The 17,880-nt window shown below is 39.5% G+C and overlaps 1 long non-coding RNA gene across 1 annotated transcript in view; it reads right to left on the bottom strand.

The window, feature by feature from the left end:
• Nucleotides 1-17,880, bottom strand: part of LOC107319230 — a 125,216-nt gene that overhangs the window by 50,779 nt on the left and 56,557 nt on the right. Inside the window, exon 2 of the long non-coding RNA XR_001557694.2 lies at nucleotides 2,813-2,924. This is a non-coding gene — a long non-coding RNA (uncharacterized LOC107319230). The remainder of the gene's footprint in view (nucleotides 1-2,812; nucleotides 2,925-17,880) is intronic.

The raw sequence follows: 17,880 nt of genomic DNA, 5'->3' as shown, positions 1-17,880 counted from the left end.
CTCACCAGCGGTAATGAAGGTCAGCACAGACTGCAAAACCTACCTGAAAATCTTCGGGTTTTCTTTGCCAAGGCTCTTTTGCTGTGATTAGTGCCCAGTCAAGTACGTTTAAAGTTAGCCCAGTTAAAATCAGATTCCCATTTTAGAATTTAGACACAAACAAGTATAATCCTGCCAAGCCAGTTACCTTCTAGCTCCTGTTCTCTGCCCCTTCTATCTTAAATCCCAAGTCTGAGACGGTAACCTTTTTCTCCATACTAATAGTGATGATATACTGCATCCTTAAGGCTTATGCAGCCATAAGTAGCCATTATGATATCAAATAAGAGAACAAGTTACTAGAAAACATGTCTTTAAAATTGTTTGCTCAATATATTCGATGTGTGAGCTTGCTGCCTCTAGACTGATGATTTACATTCAAGGCAAGCTCAGACTGAAAGAAAATTCTGCCATCTGGCAGAAATTAAAGCAATCCACAGTGCAAGTGGGCTGGTGCTGACATCCCAAAAAGACTGCCCCAAGTCTGCCTGGGCTTCCTCAGCTGAAGTACAAAGTTAGAACAGGCCAGACACCAGTCTGCTTCTTCTCCTTCTCTAAGTTCCCAAGAGAGAAAAAGACAGCATGCATGAGCAGAGCCAGTAAACACAGCGTTTTGGTTCTCTCAGTGTACTTCACTGGAAATCAAACGAACGTTGAGAAGAGGAGGAAAACTCTTTGTTGATGAGATGCAGGCTGTCTGATGTCAGTCAGAGTGACAATCACATCAGGCTGATCGAGCAGAATGTGCTGAGAGTTCATCTCCTCCCAGAGGCAACTCTGCATTTACTTGTTTTCAAAAATCATCAAGCTAAAGAACATGCTGAATGAAAAATGTGCTGAATGAGTCGCACACAAAGAAACTCCAAAATACTGCCTGTGTTTCAGAGAGCCGGGGAAGAGAAAACAGACAGACAAATGCTAATTAAAGATTAGATTTTTAAAATGCCACATAAGTGCAATGCCTGCAACATGAAGGCTCTTTCACAGAGGAAAAGAAGCCTAATGGTGTTACCCTCATGAAGTACTTTTCATCGAATCCTCTCCACAGCCTTGGCAAAAGAATAAAGTATGTTCACTCACTAACATCTATTTCATATCCAGATACTCTACTAGGAACATCGTGCATGTCAAAAGCATCTTCTCAAGATTAAATAGTACTTTTCAATATAAAGAGCAAGATAAAGAAGTCTGGAAAGTCAGGATGTCCCTGTTATGCAAAGTGACTAGTTAGTTCCCATTGACATAGGGGAGCTGGATTTTATGCAGTTTGGTAAGTTCAGGTTTACCATTTGGGGGCTGTTTTAAATTCATCAACAAAGCAGGCATTTAACCTGCCCTGGAATTCTTTGGATCTGGGCATCTCAGTTCCTTGGGTTCTTTCACTGCAGTGGATGCTTAAATAGAGAAAATTACTGACTTTGCCACAAGGTATGTGTAAATACACCACAGGCTTTATACGTTACACGATTTACACAGTCAAAATACTATTCTCCCTACACTTCACAGTGTAATGTGCTCATTCCACAAACGCAATGCATTACAGACTATCACAAGACAACACAAACTGTACAGGCTGCACAACTCACCTCTCAACATAACACGTTAAAAAATATCCTATTTCTGTCTGCAGAGATTAACAATTAAAAAAAAAAAAAAAAAAACAAAAAACCAACAACAATCTATAATCCAACACCATAGGGGCTTCCATAATAAAACCTCAATTGTCCTAACATATGTTTTGTGTGTAAAGTGTGACAGAGCTGTAGTCAGCAGAAACAGAAATCAGAAGTAAATACTTTGGGGAACTTTTCCTGATGCGGTTGGAAAAGAATGTTGTCTGGAGAAAGAGCACTGGGCGCATATTTATTCCGAGGTCAAGAGCATGGTTCAGTTCAGCATTCTTTCTTCTAATGCAAGGCTTTGCTGGCCAGAAAAATAGTTTCTGTACTGTACACATCTGGTTATAATATCAGTGCTACTGCCTTTTCATTATTCACTACAGGCTTTAGAGGATTCTAATGCCGTTTCCTTTTTATTTCAATTATTCTGGTAGATGCTAAGACTGTTCAGAGAGTGATGGTTTCTTTGGAAGAACTTGGGAAGGTATGCCCTTCCAAATACATCAAACCACTCCATAAATGTCCTTTTGAAAGATGAGGCAATTCTAGAGACTTTTATAAACAATCCAAATGACTCACTCAGTAGTAACTGAAATGGACTCGAGCAATTTGATGCCTTTCTGGTGTTTAATTCTAACTGTGTTTAAGATGCATTATTAGGCAAGGTAATTTAGTCTCTTCAAATGACCAGGCTGGTTAACTTGGGATACAACAAGCTGGTCACTGAAACTGCAGTCAATTCAGTGATGTCTAACTTGCCCTCGTGCTTTATATGCCAGCTCTAAAAAGAAGGATGTTTACTTTAAAGGAGTGTAAATCTAGTAACTAACCTGAAATAACAGAAGGGGTCATGATTTGGGCAGCTGTCTGTATGATCCAAGGATGCTGCAGCCAATACTTACGCAAGAAGCCAAATAATTTACAGCCTTTCCTCACAGACTCGAGAATAAGGTTCACCTTCAAGGAGCTACCAGCTGTAGGAAAGCTTTTGCTCAAAGAAACATTCCCGCCAGTGCCCTGGAGGCCTGGCAGACTGAACGAAGCACTTAAAATAGGCTACAGATGCCTTCATCACAGGAAAATAACATACTTAAACAACAATCACCCAAACCTGCTTTATGGCATATCCAGAAGAAGTAAGTTCCTTGACGTACCATGTTCTTGCCACCTTGGCTATGCCTGCAGAATGCCTCTTCCAGTGCAACACTTCAACATGCCAGCAGCCGTTCCAATTTCTCTTTGACTGGGAGACAGCTTTGCACTTTTCTGGAAAAAAAAACAGGTAAAATGTGACCTCTAACTGCGGAGCCTTAATGGATTCACATTTGAATTTTAAGAAAAAAATCTAAGGAATTTCCTCTGTAGATTAAGGTTACAGTCTTATAAAGAGAAATGCTCGCTCTCTTCCAAAGGCCTTATCAGATATGTCCTTATAAAGTGGTTTCATGGTTGCATTTATATCTCTTTGTATTCAATCTGGAATATGTTCACCACTGCTACTTGCTCCCTCCCTCCCCAACATCACGATGGATTAGTATGAAGCACTGACAGTGGAGTTTTGGCTCCTATTCCTAAAAAGCCCCAGGAATAATAATTTCATAATGAGAGAAAGGACAAAAATTACCTTGATTCTTACTTTTTTTTTTTTTTTTAAATTGCATTTGTGCTTAAGTAATAAAATAAATTCCTTGTACTTTAAAATATCTTAGGAGGAGAAGGGACAAAGTAAAGAAGAAAAAATGAAAGGTCTGAGTGGTATGAACTGACAATCCTTCTAACCAGAAATTGGGCCACAATAACTGGGCAGAGCAATGGGATTTTGCATTACTGCTCCATTTTTCACTTTGTTATTAAAAATAATTTCCCCAGATTTTTTAGCGGCAGCCATTTTTGAGATTTGCCTGCTTTTCATCCTCAGATATTTCTTTGAGTTTTGCCACATACCCTATTCCACAGCAGGTTTTTTGCCTCCTTTCCCTCTTTATATTTGGAACTCTTTGGCCCTCCACCCATTTAAAGGGGAAGATCTTTTGCTGCTCTCGTGGGCACTGCTTGCTCCCAGAATACTTAAATAGCCCTGCTCCTTTGTGAGATATGAGACATCTACATCAAGGACGAAAGGATCTAAGCAATGACCATGATATTCAGATCTAAAAAGTTGTTGATAGCCAAGTTCACCCTCAGCTTAGCTTCTCTGAATTTGAAAGACTTGCGTGTGGGATGTATTTGGTCCTCTGTGTTAAAACTGGTGGGCTGATCTGGTGCTACATAATAAGCAAAGACATTTGAGGGAGTTCAGCATCTTTCAGAGTAAGGATTTTTAGATCTGCACCTTTGTTCCCAAAAGAGGTAAATGAATAATGAAATCTCCCTGCAGTGTGAACAGCTGAACTTAATATAGAGGAAATTTCTCAAAGAACTGCCCTGGTGCCTAGCAAATGTGCCTGTCAAAAAGGGTTGCTCCATTCTGGGTATTTGTTTTAGCAAGTCCCAGCCTACAGGATAACACAGAGTAGCTCAGGATAGATTTCTGCTTTAAGCAGGTTTTCATTTTGTAGCTTTGAAAATTAAACTTTTCATTAGCATAAATGTGACAGCAGATTAAAGAATGAAATTCTACTTAACCAAAAAGAATTTCAAGCTAATAATTCTTCAGATAACCAAGATACAAAGTTTTGAAGATCAGAACAATTTCTCCTAACAGGTAATCCTTTCTTCTCTATGGTAGCAATTGTCATTTTATACTGTATCCATAAGATTGTCTCCACATCAGACTGAATGCTTCCTTTCTTCAGTTTCAAGTGTTTTGGACAACTGACAAAACTACTCAGATATCTGATCACACAACCCATGTCTTGAGAGAAAATTACAGTCTTTGCAATTTAGAAAGGAGCAGGTTAAACCCTTCTGTCATTCCTTATCACCACGAAATTGACCTAAATAAATAGATTCCGCTAGTCAACCTTAGGTAGCAACACCAACTCATATTTTAACGATCACCTCAGTACAGATGATTCCTTGATAACTGTCAGCTGCAGAAGTTATCAAAACTAGCTTCAAAATTTGTAAGATACCTTGATTTTTAACTCTGTAAAAATTATAGTGACGTTTATGGGAATGTAACGTGTTAATGGGATTTATTTTTTTCAGTCCAAAAGGAGGTTACCTAATCACAGGACATTGAATGCTGATGTTTTCTGCCAGATAGCTTACCCTTAAGAACAGGGTAGTTGTAAAATTACCAGAGCTGAAGTCTCATAGTGAACTAATTCCTCTGACAGATCCCCAGTTTATTAAAAGTTTCAAAGACTGTTTCCAAGCTACTGTTTACTTTTGTCTTTTTGTCAGCCAATCCGCAGCAGGAAAACAAACAGGGTCGACTACTTCTAAACAGACTGCCAATAAAAAATTTAAGCATCACTATCTAGAGGTAGAGTTTAAACAGAATTTTAAACTAAATCAAAATGTCAGAGTAAAGGACCATCAGCGTAACAAGCTCTGATGCACTGCACTTTACCTAAGATATTGCAAAAGAACTTTATCCTTCCTGAACTTGAGAAACGGTAATTCAGACATTGAATCCTTTGTGCAATGGTTGCTGCTCAATGGCCCGTGGAGCACAAGAAATGTAACACACCATTGCCTGTGCCCTGAGCAGATGCTTCTTCAGCAGAAAACTTAGGCAGAGGAGATGGATTTGTTTCAGGAAACAGGCCATTTTGAGACAGGGGATGCCTCCAATTTCACTGGACACAGAACTTGGCAGAGCCTCTTGGAAGAACACTTCTTTCTGTCAGGAGTAGCAATAAAACCCGGCATTTGAGGACACCTGTCTGAGGTGTGTGTGAAGGGGAAATTTCCCAACACTCATAAATATATTCTGCCAATCGTTAATAATAACTAAATATATATCTATTATTCCCAAGGAACTTCCACATTTGTACAGCATCAGTGCAATGTTCTGAAAGCCAACAGCAGACAAAATTTGGTTAAAGCAGGTTAGTGGAAAAGGCTGCTTCAGGTATTGCCTGTAGCACCAAGAGGCAGGGATGTGACAGTTGTGAATCTGTCTGGCTATAAATCGCTCAGTAGTTTTCCAGCTGAGTTGAAAAATAAAAGCAAAGTCCTGGGCTTTACAGCACACCCTGCATTGTTTGTTTTGTCTGCCAAGTCTATTCCTCTTCCTTCAATGGAGTGCCTGTGGCTTGTGAATGACTTCTTAGCCAGTTCTGTCTATCTCTATCTCAGACCCCAAACTAGCATTTCAGAAGTGTCATACAAGCTGAAAGTCTGCACTTCTGTTCTCCAGCCCTTTGCAGACACTGGAGTGTTTGTGTCTAAGTATTCATGCAATTTGAGCAAGCACTCAGAGAATGAAAACATCAGCTCTTCCATGTACGCAACATATACTCAGAAAGCAAAGTTTAATTTTGAAAATCCAAACATAAAAAGGAAAGGGATCCACTCAGCAATACCAAAGCTTTCCTGCCACTAATTGGAACCATTCCTTTCAGTGCTATATATCAAGAGAGGATCCTGTTCCCACTGCAGGCAACATCACTAATCCTGGTTTCAAGTTTCTTCATCTCTCAGAGCCAGATACAACCGTTACCCAGGCACTTTGCTGGAGCTCATTAACAGCCTTTCCCAATGTGTGATACATTTCTTTTACTTTGCTATTAAGAAAGAAACAGGGGGAACAGGCAACAAAGGCATTGCGATAGCTATCATTCTTGAAATCCCCAGGCAGTTACAGTGGGAGGCACTGCAGACAGCACACCAGTGTGTTTGGCCAAACACAACCACCCAGGATCTAGGGACACAGCTCTTCCCACTCAAGATGCAAGCAGCAACCAACAGTAAAGAGAACAGAGCCTAACGTGGGTACAGGCTGGCAGAAAGTAGACTTGAAAAAGTAGGGGGAAGACTCTTCTTGCATCTTAACATAAGTTTCTCTTAGTAAGGAAACAAAACAAAACAACCCTAAATCAGTATTGATCAAAGCACTCAGTTCTCATGGTCCAGACAGAGACAGAAGACTGAACACAAGTCCCCTACCACAGCACTTTCCACGCTGGCTACTCCCATCGCTGGCAGAACGCATCACTCTCAAGATATGTTTTGTAAGGAGCCCTGTACAGCTCACAAGAGACCTTGGAATTCCAAAGCTTTGTCAAAGTGCTCTTCAACATCTCAGTGGAGGAAAAGCTGCTCTGATGTCAGGAGCTGAGCAGCAGCACCCTTTCCTTCCACTCCTTGTGCAAGAAGCTTAGACTTGACCACACTATTTTACTTCAGGGTCACCATGCAAAGAACAGAAGGCACACAGTGCCTGCACAAACCCAGAAGCTTCCCTGCACTGTCAGACAAACACCATGACACACATCCAAGCAGCTGGAGTTGAAAGAAAAAGGGAAGAAACAAATGACAAGCACGTCAACGCAACATTAGTGTTTACCTTGGGATGTTAATTCAGTTGCACACAAATCTGAGCAAGGCCCAGTGCTGGCAGGGTGTGTGTGTTCTATTCAAGATTACGTAGATAAGGGCCACACCTTGCTGTGTTTTGAAGTGTTCACTGAGATTTACTATGCAGAACACCCGGGCACACAACGCCCCTTGTTCAAGTAACGAGTTTGATACAAGAATGGGCCTTTATTCAGAATTCAGTACTAATGTAACTAGGTATGTTGTACACGTCAAACCATTTGTGTTTTTCTCCTATGGAGTTGATTCACCAAAATGCTTCATCAGTAATAACAAGGTAGGGTTTTGAAACAAAAGTATAGTAGATAAGCAGTAGTAATCAGTAGAGATGGTGCTGAAAACTACAGAAGTTTGAGCTATACTTCCAAACAATCCGATCTGTAAATTTCTAATGCCTGTCTCCTATGCTTTCAGAATATAATTTCATTAAAGCACACCACTGTGAGAATTCTCTGCACTGTGAGAATACAAGTAAGGCTAATGGATGAAATTCAGCCCCACTGCACAGGGACAGTCTGGAGGAAGATCTGCCATTGACTTCAGGTGAATGACCCTGACCCCTCCATCAGTCCAAAGCAGGCTTTATCTTGAAGTGCCATCATTCTCAGCCTTCTTCTGTCAGGGATAGTTCATAAGTCAGCTGTAGCAATTTGCTATTAATTTGCTTCTCAATTATTTCATATTATGAGCAAATCAAGTACATGAAAGGAAAATTAATATATCCTCACACGTCACACTTTGCTTTCTGCTGTTCTTATTGATTCTCTTTTCTAGCTCCTATGACTGAGCTCAGAGTCTGATCTCCTCTTCTGCCATGTGCAGAAAGCCGTAGATTTGAACAGACCACAGTGCAGCCACCTTACACAGTGACCTCACTTTCACAAGGAGATGCTCATGTAAACACTGGCATACAAGTAATCTCCTTTCATTTTGTAAACCGGCCTGCATGTGGAAATGCACTTATTGAGTTTACAAGCAAGGTTAAGAGATGTGTATTTCATACTTGAGATATTCCATATTTCACTGCTCTGGAGAATCATTGTTTTTAAAGGCTCTTCCAGCAACTGTGTTTGAAGTGCATAGTTTGAGATAGATTTGAACTATACTCAAAGCAATCACTGTTAAGAATGGCAAGACCTTAAACACTGCTAACCCAACAATTCTGCTCATTACTTACTTACCTAAGACTTCTGTGTTACCAACAACTAAAATGCTGTGTATGGAGAGCATCACATTCTTGCTATGGTAGTGAACAACTCTCTTAGTAACAAGGTGACCTGAGTTAAGACTACTGATATTCACTTAGAACATAGAGCACCAGTCCTTACAGGTACCTCTACCACTACAAGAGCGGTATGACTGACATTAACAAGCCTGGTCCATGTGAGCACAATTAAATATCCCTATATATGTTTGCTTCAGGCAGGTTACTATGAGGTTTGGATTACATTTAACTTCTGGGGAGCCAAAGGTTTGATATTCCTTACCACGCTGCTGCAAATTAGCTTGCAGAGCACTTGATTTGCTTAAAATCAATAGAATTCTTTCCAGCAATTTTACTAGTATCAATAATGGAATATTTCACCAGTACTAAAATAACCTAATCTAGAAATTATTTCCCTAAAACTTGATAATGATTTTAGGTACAATAAGTTAGATTTTTTTTTAATTGGATAAATAATAGCTCAAAGGCAGACATTTCTAAAATTAGTTGTTTTGCTTCACTGGGGCCGTCATGAAAAACAAAGCTTGTTCTCTTTCCTGCAACAAGCAGCACATTTTAAAACAATTTATATTTATTTGCTTGGTATTTTTCTATAAGAAGCCCAACAAATTATTATAAGGTGCACTTCTTACACTACTAAATTAGATGTCACCTGTTCTTCTAGTGAGCAGTAAAGATCGAGTTTTGTCTAGTCAGAGGCAAAAACTCAATCAAATATTAATAGCCAAATTAATTCTAGCAGTACAATGCTAAGGCCCAGCAAAACATCCAAGGTCACTACACTTCAGATGGTGCAGCAGTACAGTTACAGGACTGATGCCTCCTGGCATTTTCAGTTCCTTACAAAGGGCTGTCTTTGGAACCAATCAAACTGAGAAGCTGGCAGCTACAATTTGCATACAAATTTAAATTTAAAGGCTTCTAACCTCAGTTTTAAGCATTGATTTGGCTGTACTGATGTGAAGCCACTATTACTGACTCTTGATTTTCAATAAACGATGACCACAGCGTATCAAAAATTCAATCCAGACAAAATCAACTGGCTGTTCATAAAGACTTTTTTTCATGTACACATCCACTGATTTAAGCCTTTGCTAAGAGAGTCAGCAAATAGAAAGATAACAAAAGGACCCTACATGAAGGAACGTCTGATATCACGGCTGCCTCAAATATTCTGTTTTCTGCCACATTAGGGGCATCTTAAACAGTAATTTATTTCATTTGGTAATTATGCTTGCACAGTGCAAACCTATACATACACATTTATACACAGTGATGTCCCTACATACACATGTAGTCATAAGCTTACATACACATAACCATAAGCTTACAACTATACACCAGAATGTTTGAATCTGTGCACAAGTGAGTGCACTCTTTACTAACTGCTGTCCCAGAATCCGAAGGCTCTTTTTCCAACATAGTAAGGAATTTCCTAGAAGCCTGCCAGGCACAGGTCACAGCACCTAGCTTTGCACTCACACAACCAAAGCCTGTCTACAAATGCAGTGCATTACCAGAAGGCCCCAGCAGTTATCCCAATAACTTCCCTGCTCAGCTAAAAGATGATCTGTGCTGCACAGGAAGCTCAGAGGAGCTTTAGACTATCAGATATCATATATTGACCCAGTGGGAAGAAAAAGAAAAGCCCAACAGACTGCCCAACACAAAAAGCAAACACTTCCGGCTCTCAAAAAATAAACACCCAGAACTGGATGCTGAAAGATGGACACTGGCCAGCCTGATGGGCAGCACAACTCAGCGAGCAGGAGATGCAAGAACTTTTTCTCTATGCAGTTTAAAACTTCCTGTATGGTATTCTGTATGGTTTTTGCATTTGTCTTCTTCCTATCCACCCCTCCAGGGGATAGGAAGCACTATAAAAACCTATACTTTGCCATGTTTGGTTTTTGTCCATCTCAATGTCATTCCTACCAATTTGATTTATCCTTCTGACCTCCATCAGCTTCAGTTTAAAGCTTTTACTACTTCATTAGCACACCTGTGACCAAAGTGATTTTTCCCTTTTAAGTTTTCTGTTTTGACAAAAACCTAAACCACTGCAGCATGGTATTGATGAGCTAAACATTGCAAGCTTCATAAATAAGTTATCAAGCATGTTCTTCTATTTGTATTTGCACGTACCTATACACACATGTAAAGATAAAAGCAGAAATGGCTAGGATTTTTGTCACTCTAAAAATACAGGAGCTCCCGAGCAGCTTCAGCTAACTAAAAACATCTCTATAAACATAGATGCTCAATGCACTGGTCGACTATGTGTCGAGATGAAGCTGGTGCAAGGAAGAATATGGAGAAATCAAAGCTTTTTCTTTTGGATTAAGCTGCAAAGAGATAGGAGAATGGGTTGTACTGAGCAAACAGCAATTACCCAGCTTACATCAAAAAACCCCAGACTTGGTCCAAAGGAAAAAACACCAGCAATTTTTCCACTGGACTTTCTGATATCAGATGGACCGTGAAGTCCACAACGATTCTTAAATCATTTCCCTACAAAATAAGTCCAGTATTTATAGAAGTTAAGCTGCCAAATGTGAAGTCTCTCCAAGCAGAAAGAAGAAAGCAGAGATCAGAGTGATCTGCTGAAATCAAACGACTCAAAGTGTTATTTAATAATATATGATTTCTCTTGTCAGAAATATCTCTAACGTTACCTCTGGAGAAACAGACACATTATGCATGACAGAAGATGCACCATTTGTTTTTACCTCAGAGCATGACCCAAATAACAACTGAACACCCACGCCACACCAGAGCCCCAGGTAATTCCAGTGGGAAGTCCAGCAGTACATGGCCCAGGTGGCTCCATTATCACACGGCATCAGATGTGCCACCGTGATGGGCTGAAATGCACTCACACCTCTGGACACCATGAAGCTCTACCAAGCCCTGCGCTCAGACCCCTCAGGCTCTCTAAGTGTCTGAGTTTCTTGCATGTTTTTTTCCCCTGCGGTGAGAGCAACAGGCACATCAAAGCAGGTAACATCTCTCTTCCACGGTAGAGTCATAAAACAAACAATTCAGAAATGGTTATGTTCTCAGAGATTAAAAAATCCTGGATGACAAATTAATTCCTCAAAGTGATAAAGTGACATGTTCTCGCAATTTCTTTGAAGTGAAGATCAGGAGGCACAAACCTGACAAGGCTCAAAACCAACAGCACTTTTATAAGACTGTGATACGTCTGGGGCCATTTATACAAATGGGCCCAGACATATCATGAAAACATTCTGTTTAGAAAAGCAAAAGCAGAAATTCAGCTATCTTTCACTTGCAACAGCAGCACCCTTAATTCCAAAATTCAATTTAGAAGTGAAATATAATCCACAACTATTCCATACAGAAAGCGTTGATTATGTTTTCAGTGCCTTTAATATACACTCACTTAAGGTTTCAAATGCTTTCTTCAAGGAAGTGTAATCCTGGGCTTCAATTTTTACTGAATTAAAAATATAAAGCTATGTTGTCAAAGGGTAAATGAATACAAGGATTTTACAAAGATTTGAGGTCTCCATCTTGCAAAATCACAGCCATAAGAAGGCACTGGGGCTACAAACTTAATGATCCCAGGTAGGAAAAGCTGAGGAATAACAAATGTGAAAGAGGAGGTTTGGCAGGTTTCTTTCTTCAGATACTTTTGGAAGTCATGTAATGCACAGGGAACAGGGAAAACAGGTACACTAAAAAGGACTAACAGACCTCATTACTGATGGCACATCTCTCTTCAGACTGAGCTTCCAGTGACAAAGTATACATCAAAAAATAGCCTTCATAGAATCACAGAATACCTAATGTTGGAAGGGGCCCACAAGGATTCTGTAGTCTAACTCACACTTTCACACTGGACCACCCAAAACCCAAACCCTACAGCAGCTTGGTGTTGTTCCCTGTTCCATACCCACTACGGTTTGAGGCAGCACCTAACCCCACCTGGTCCACAGTTCCATGCTGTTCCCTCAAGCCCCATCGCTGCCACCTGAGAGCATAGTTCAGCACTGGCCCACACTCCCTGTGAGGAAGTTAGGAACAGACAAAATTGCATCAAAGCATTTGTTTGCACTGTCCTGGAAATTACTGACCCTTTCCTGGTTACATCGGGTCTCAGGGCCTCTGTGGCGCAGATTCTATTGATCATCCCAACATTATCAAGTAATAAAGAAAACATTAAAAACTCATGGTTTCAAGCACATTACGCAGATTTCCACTTCCATTCTGCATATTTCTCATTTTCCCCAGCACCTGACAATGACAGACTCCTCCACGGGAATCATCTGTGATACATTACTTTCACTATAAAGACTAAGGAGAATTGTAATGTGCATGCTAAATCACAAGCACCTTGATGAGCTAATTCAGCACCTTCTCGCTGATTTCATAAGGGTCTGTGGCATATTCTTCTCCAGCTCTCATAATTCTCATGCTGTTCAGCACAGGCAAAATTCAGTAAATAATGTAGCTTAAAGTACAATAAGGGCTACAGATTTCTGAGAAATCTCTTCTCATAGCATAATGCCATATGTAGATATACAAAATCTCAAGGTGCGTTCATATTGTGAGAGTAGAAATTAACACTGTCATTTCAGGTATTACTGCCTGGTAGGAATTTGCAGGTGTCAAATTTATAATTGCTACCAGTACCTCAGGATCTTAACCATGTATTATAAGAATCAGCAAGGAAGCATTTAGGCTTTGACAGTTGTTCTTGTTTTTCAGTTCTTGCTTTGTTTCTGGATCGATGGACGGATAGCTGTAAACAGATTTCTGCAATGCTGTCTTAACACAATTACAGCACACGGAATTGATTGACTGTCCACAGGACAGGCTATTTTGTAAAGGCAAGACCCTGAAAGCAAAATCTGAATCGCAGTTTGCGATGTTTGGATAGTAATGCAGAAAACCAGTCTCTGTGAACTATCCCCTGAGAATTCAAAATGAACTACTGCACCACTTTTTAACATACTTTGGATTCATGAACACTACTGTTTATAGGAAAGGACAGTTCAGGTTCTAACATATTTTGTCCTACCTTAGAGTGAAGAAATCAGAAGAAAAAAACAAGCTAATATGACATGTTATTTCACAGTACACCAACAATACCAAACTAAGAAATACAAAAGTATTCTATATTGGATTTTTTGTTGTTTTTGCGTTTGTTCTTTTTTCCTCTTTATGTTATTTTCCTTTTTTAAGAATATCTAAAGGAGTAAATCCTCATACTGGTAATGAAACCTTCAGCATTCAGATATGCAAGAGACAAATGCTTCTCTGCGAGTAATGAAGAGCTACTTTGAATTCTTTAGCCTTCAGGATGCTTTTGTTGGATGACAGCCTAAAACTAAAAGTGATTTATACATATATGGGAATACATCCATAATCATATATATAAGCACAGAACAAAAGTATATAAATACAGGAATTCCAGCAAGATACTACCCAAACGTATTTGAGAATTAATAAAACAGAAGTCAGTTGATATTGTGACTCAGTGAGTCTCTTTGAATAAAATAACCTTTCAGTTTTAAAAACACAGCTTATATCCACCTACAGAACTATGCGACACAAACACAGAACGAAAGAGAAACTATTATTTTAAGAAAGCGTATAATCCTACCTCAAAGGATTGGCCGAAACATTGCATCCCCATAGTAAACATTTGTTCCTTGCATATGAGAAAGCTGCTTTCATCACCAGTGAAATCGGTTCTTTAGATTGAAATGAATAACAACACATTCTTAAGCTTTCCCAAGACTCAAAAGTAAAGTTCTTCTACATTTTTGGTGCCCATTCTTTAACAAGTGACAAACAGCTATTGAAGCACTTACAAATGTTTTGCCTCCCAATGTTATTTTGAGGACATGCAACAAAGGCAGCACCAATTTTTGCATCAATGCTTATTTTGCTTCAAGATATCTTCAAGATAAAAAGGAGAATATAATAAAAAATGACCTTAATTTTTAAAACAGAAAAATCTTTAATTAAGGTTGAGTGTTTTTAGGGGTTGGACTATTTTCCTTTTTGCAGAGCTTTGTAAAGCTTTGTTCAGCCAAAGAAAAAGAAAGGATTAAAAAGAATAGACATCTCTAAACATTGATTGCCATTTACCTCAGTCAGAAATACATCATTCTAAGAGCAACAGAATGCTGAAAAAGGTAAATTCTACTCTTCTTCCCCAGGAAACGGGGGTGGTGAGCATCAAACAAACCTGCTGTGTCCTGTACCATTAGAGGACAGCAGCTTGAGGGTATCTCTGCTAAGAAGCAATCATAATTGCTCTTAGCCCCATATACTCTTCTGATTTCAGCTGTAGCATAAAGACATCTGCAGACTTTGACCAGTTCTCTACAGCCCATGCAGTGCAAGCAGAACACATAGGATTCATTCCTGATCTCACACTACTTCAACTACAAACTTATCTGTAGCACGAGAGAAGCGATCAGCCCTTCTGATGACTGTGTTCACCAGTCATCAGATCGCACAGTAACCAGCTTGCACTCTTGCAAACACCCGGGGCCAGACTAATCTGATGAGCAAAGCAGCTTGGAAAAGCATTTACAAGCACCATTTAAGCTTTGATACAGACTCTTCTTATTAATAGATACTTGTGCTACAGTTAGCTCAACTCATCTTTTGTTCCAACTTACGAAGGAAAAATGAAAGTTCACTGAGCAGAGCCCTTCTTGGCTGTGAAAGAATCACAGTTCCCTTCCGTTCTTTGCTTTCCCCCGAACAACTCTCAGCTCCGCATCAGGATCCCTGCTCTGGGGGACAGAATGTCTCCATATGCATTTTTAAAGGATCTAGGACAGTTTCAGGAACTCTCGCTGCACGATGCCATGGGTAAGCCAGAATAAATGACATATTTTTAGTGGGATACTAAAGCTACATTTGCTGTGAATTTTAACCATTGGCCTTATGTACTGCTGACCTGATAGCCCAGCATTTTTCCCAAAATGCTCCTAGGGAGGCATTTCATCTATCACTTGATTTTTATTGCAGCCTTGAGGTTAAAGCACCTTGGGGCACCCTATGATATTACGCAAAATGCCAGAGCATATAAAGGAAGTTACAAGTGCAGTCAAAGAGATAACGAATGCTGCCTAATTCCAAAAAAAAAAAAAAAAAAAAAGAAAAAAAAGAATGAAAGAAAAGCTGAAAAGTTCAGAACTTAACTGTAACAGTAATGAATTTCTTTGACAAAAACATTAACTTGAGCATGACTGAGAGCCAGAAGAGGTCATCTAACCTGTATTTCCAAGGGTCTTCTAAGGTCTAAAGAAATAATTGTCAAGGAGAAAGAAAGAAGCTCGCAGTAATGTGTACAATTGATCAGCTTTGAGAAAGTTGACAAGAAATTACAATAAGGGTTCACAGGAATCCTTTTGCTCTCCATAATAAAAACAATCCTTATTTGAAAACTACACGTGCCTTTAGCAAGCTGAAATACCAAATTCTATTGATCACACTCTATTTAGGTAATAGCAATTTTGTCTATGTCTTTTCAGTAATGTAACTTTTGCTGTAACATTAAGATCCACAGCTTGATGCTACTGAAGTGGCATGAGTCTGTTACTGTACTTGCTGACATGACTCTGGATTTGATTTTTGTACATCACACGTGCAGTTGAAAGGAAACAACCAACCAAAATACACATTTCTGTTCTTGCTTCTGTCAGACAAAGCAGATAGATAACATAACTCTTCTGGAAGTACTTGTCATTTCCTGAGAAATGACAAACTGTCCATTCACATAACAGAACTTGTCCACATTACTGCTGGAAATAATCTCCAAGATAATCTTATACTACTAAACTCAGCAGGTCTTCTATCTATTAAGACATTTTGATTTGAATCCAACAAATTAACAGAGCTTGTAATCAGCTTTCTGCCTTATATTAGTTTATGCTATCTACATGTACTTCTCTAACCTTATTGTGTTTTGCCATACTCAAGTCATTGGTGGGGCTTCTCCACCAGACTGACAACACTGGGAACCAAGCATTAGCGGAGCTCTTGTTGCCCAAAGGGAAGGAGGGCTACTCACAGTCCTTCCTTTTCCTCTTGCACGTTACCCCAGGCATTCATTCTCATCTCTGAAAAATAAGGGCTCTGTTCTACCAAGATGCTGGCAGAGATGCCTTCTTACCTTTGAGACTACCATAAATAAAAACTGACATTTTATTTTGTGTACAACTCATCATTTCTGTTCAGCTGAAGACACACAGGAAAAGATGAATAACAAAACTGTCCAGTTGGCTTATTTTTGATGTCTGCTACGCATCCTGAGTGTAAACTCCTGGGGACCTGCAGATACACTTGACCATAAATGATGAGTGACCTATTAATGAATTGAATCCAACCACACAGAACTTCAAGCACAGAGAATGCAGACAGCAGAAATACCACGCACACCCGACGTGCATATGCAAGCACTGTGTCACTTCTTAGCAGCCACTGCTCCAAGTGTCTGAGTGCTGCGACACAGAAACTTTAGCTAGCACAGCAAGATCATGACAGGAGCCTCTGAGTCAACTGTCACATAACGAGTGAATTATAATGATGCTCCCCATAATGAGAAACTTTCTAGACTTTTCTCTACTATTATAGAAAGATGTTTTAAGGCAAATTCTGTTCTTACAGTTCTGTTAGTACTCCCATGGTGATTTCTTCTCTGAATCTCTACATAGATCAGCCGCATTCATTTTACGCAGCTGACACGCTGACTTCACACAGGATCATAAAGTTTACCAGATTTTGTATTTTATGCAGTCAATAAGCTGCAGCTGGCACAGAAACATGGTAATACTAAAAGAAAGAAATAAATAAAATTATGTAAAGAATCCTTTCTCAGTTTGGACTAAAACAGAAACTTGGTTATATTTAAAGCCAAGCAATAGCAAAGTGTTGATGCGTCCAGGAAGTCTTATCGGATTATCCTAAGACAATTGAAAGTCAAAAGCTCTTTAAAATGCAACAGACTTCTGGGGACTTCGAAAAATTTGAGTCTCACTCTCTGGGGCATATTAACTACTGATTTTGGACATCAGCTGCATAAATCTTTTAGAACTGCAGTGCCCAAAGGAACTGATTGAATATTACAAGTACAGAAAATGGTGTGTTTTTGTGGGGATTTCATTTTAAAGAGGTTCCAAGCAATCTCCTCCAGACTCTTGGTATTTCAGTTCTACGGATGGCAAATCCTCTGCTGCTCTCAGCACACTCTCCTCAATGACTACTCCAACCTCTGCTTGGCTCCCAGTGGGTCAGCACTGCCTCGCTCCCTCCAATCCATACGTAATGTACCATGACATGTTTCTTCCCAACTGCTATTTAATTTCCTTAGAATTTCATTCCACAACAAAAGACAAATATAAACCATAAGGTTACTGTGCATCAAAACTCCTTAAAAAATACCTATTTAGTATAGACAATAATTAACTTACCATCTCCTCACAAGGTATAATGTTATTGGACTCTGAGGAAGGTCTATGC

Source organism: Coturnix japonica, chromosome 11 (genome assembly GCF_001577835.2).
Source record: "Coturnix japonica isolate 7356 chromosome 11, Coturnix japonica 2.1, whole genome shotgun sequence".
Lineage (NCBI taxonomy): Eukaryota > Metazoa > Chordata > Aves > Galliformes > Phasianidae > Coturnix > Coturnix japonica.
Note: the sequence above shows the minus strand (reverse complement) of the source record. Positions and strands in the feature narration are given on the sequence as shown.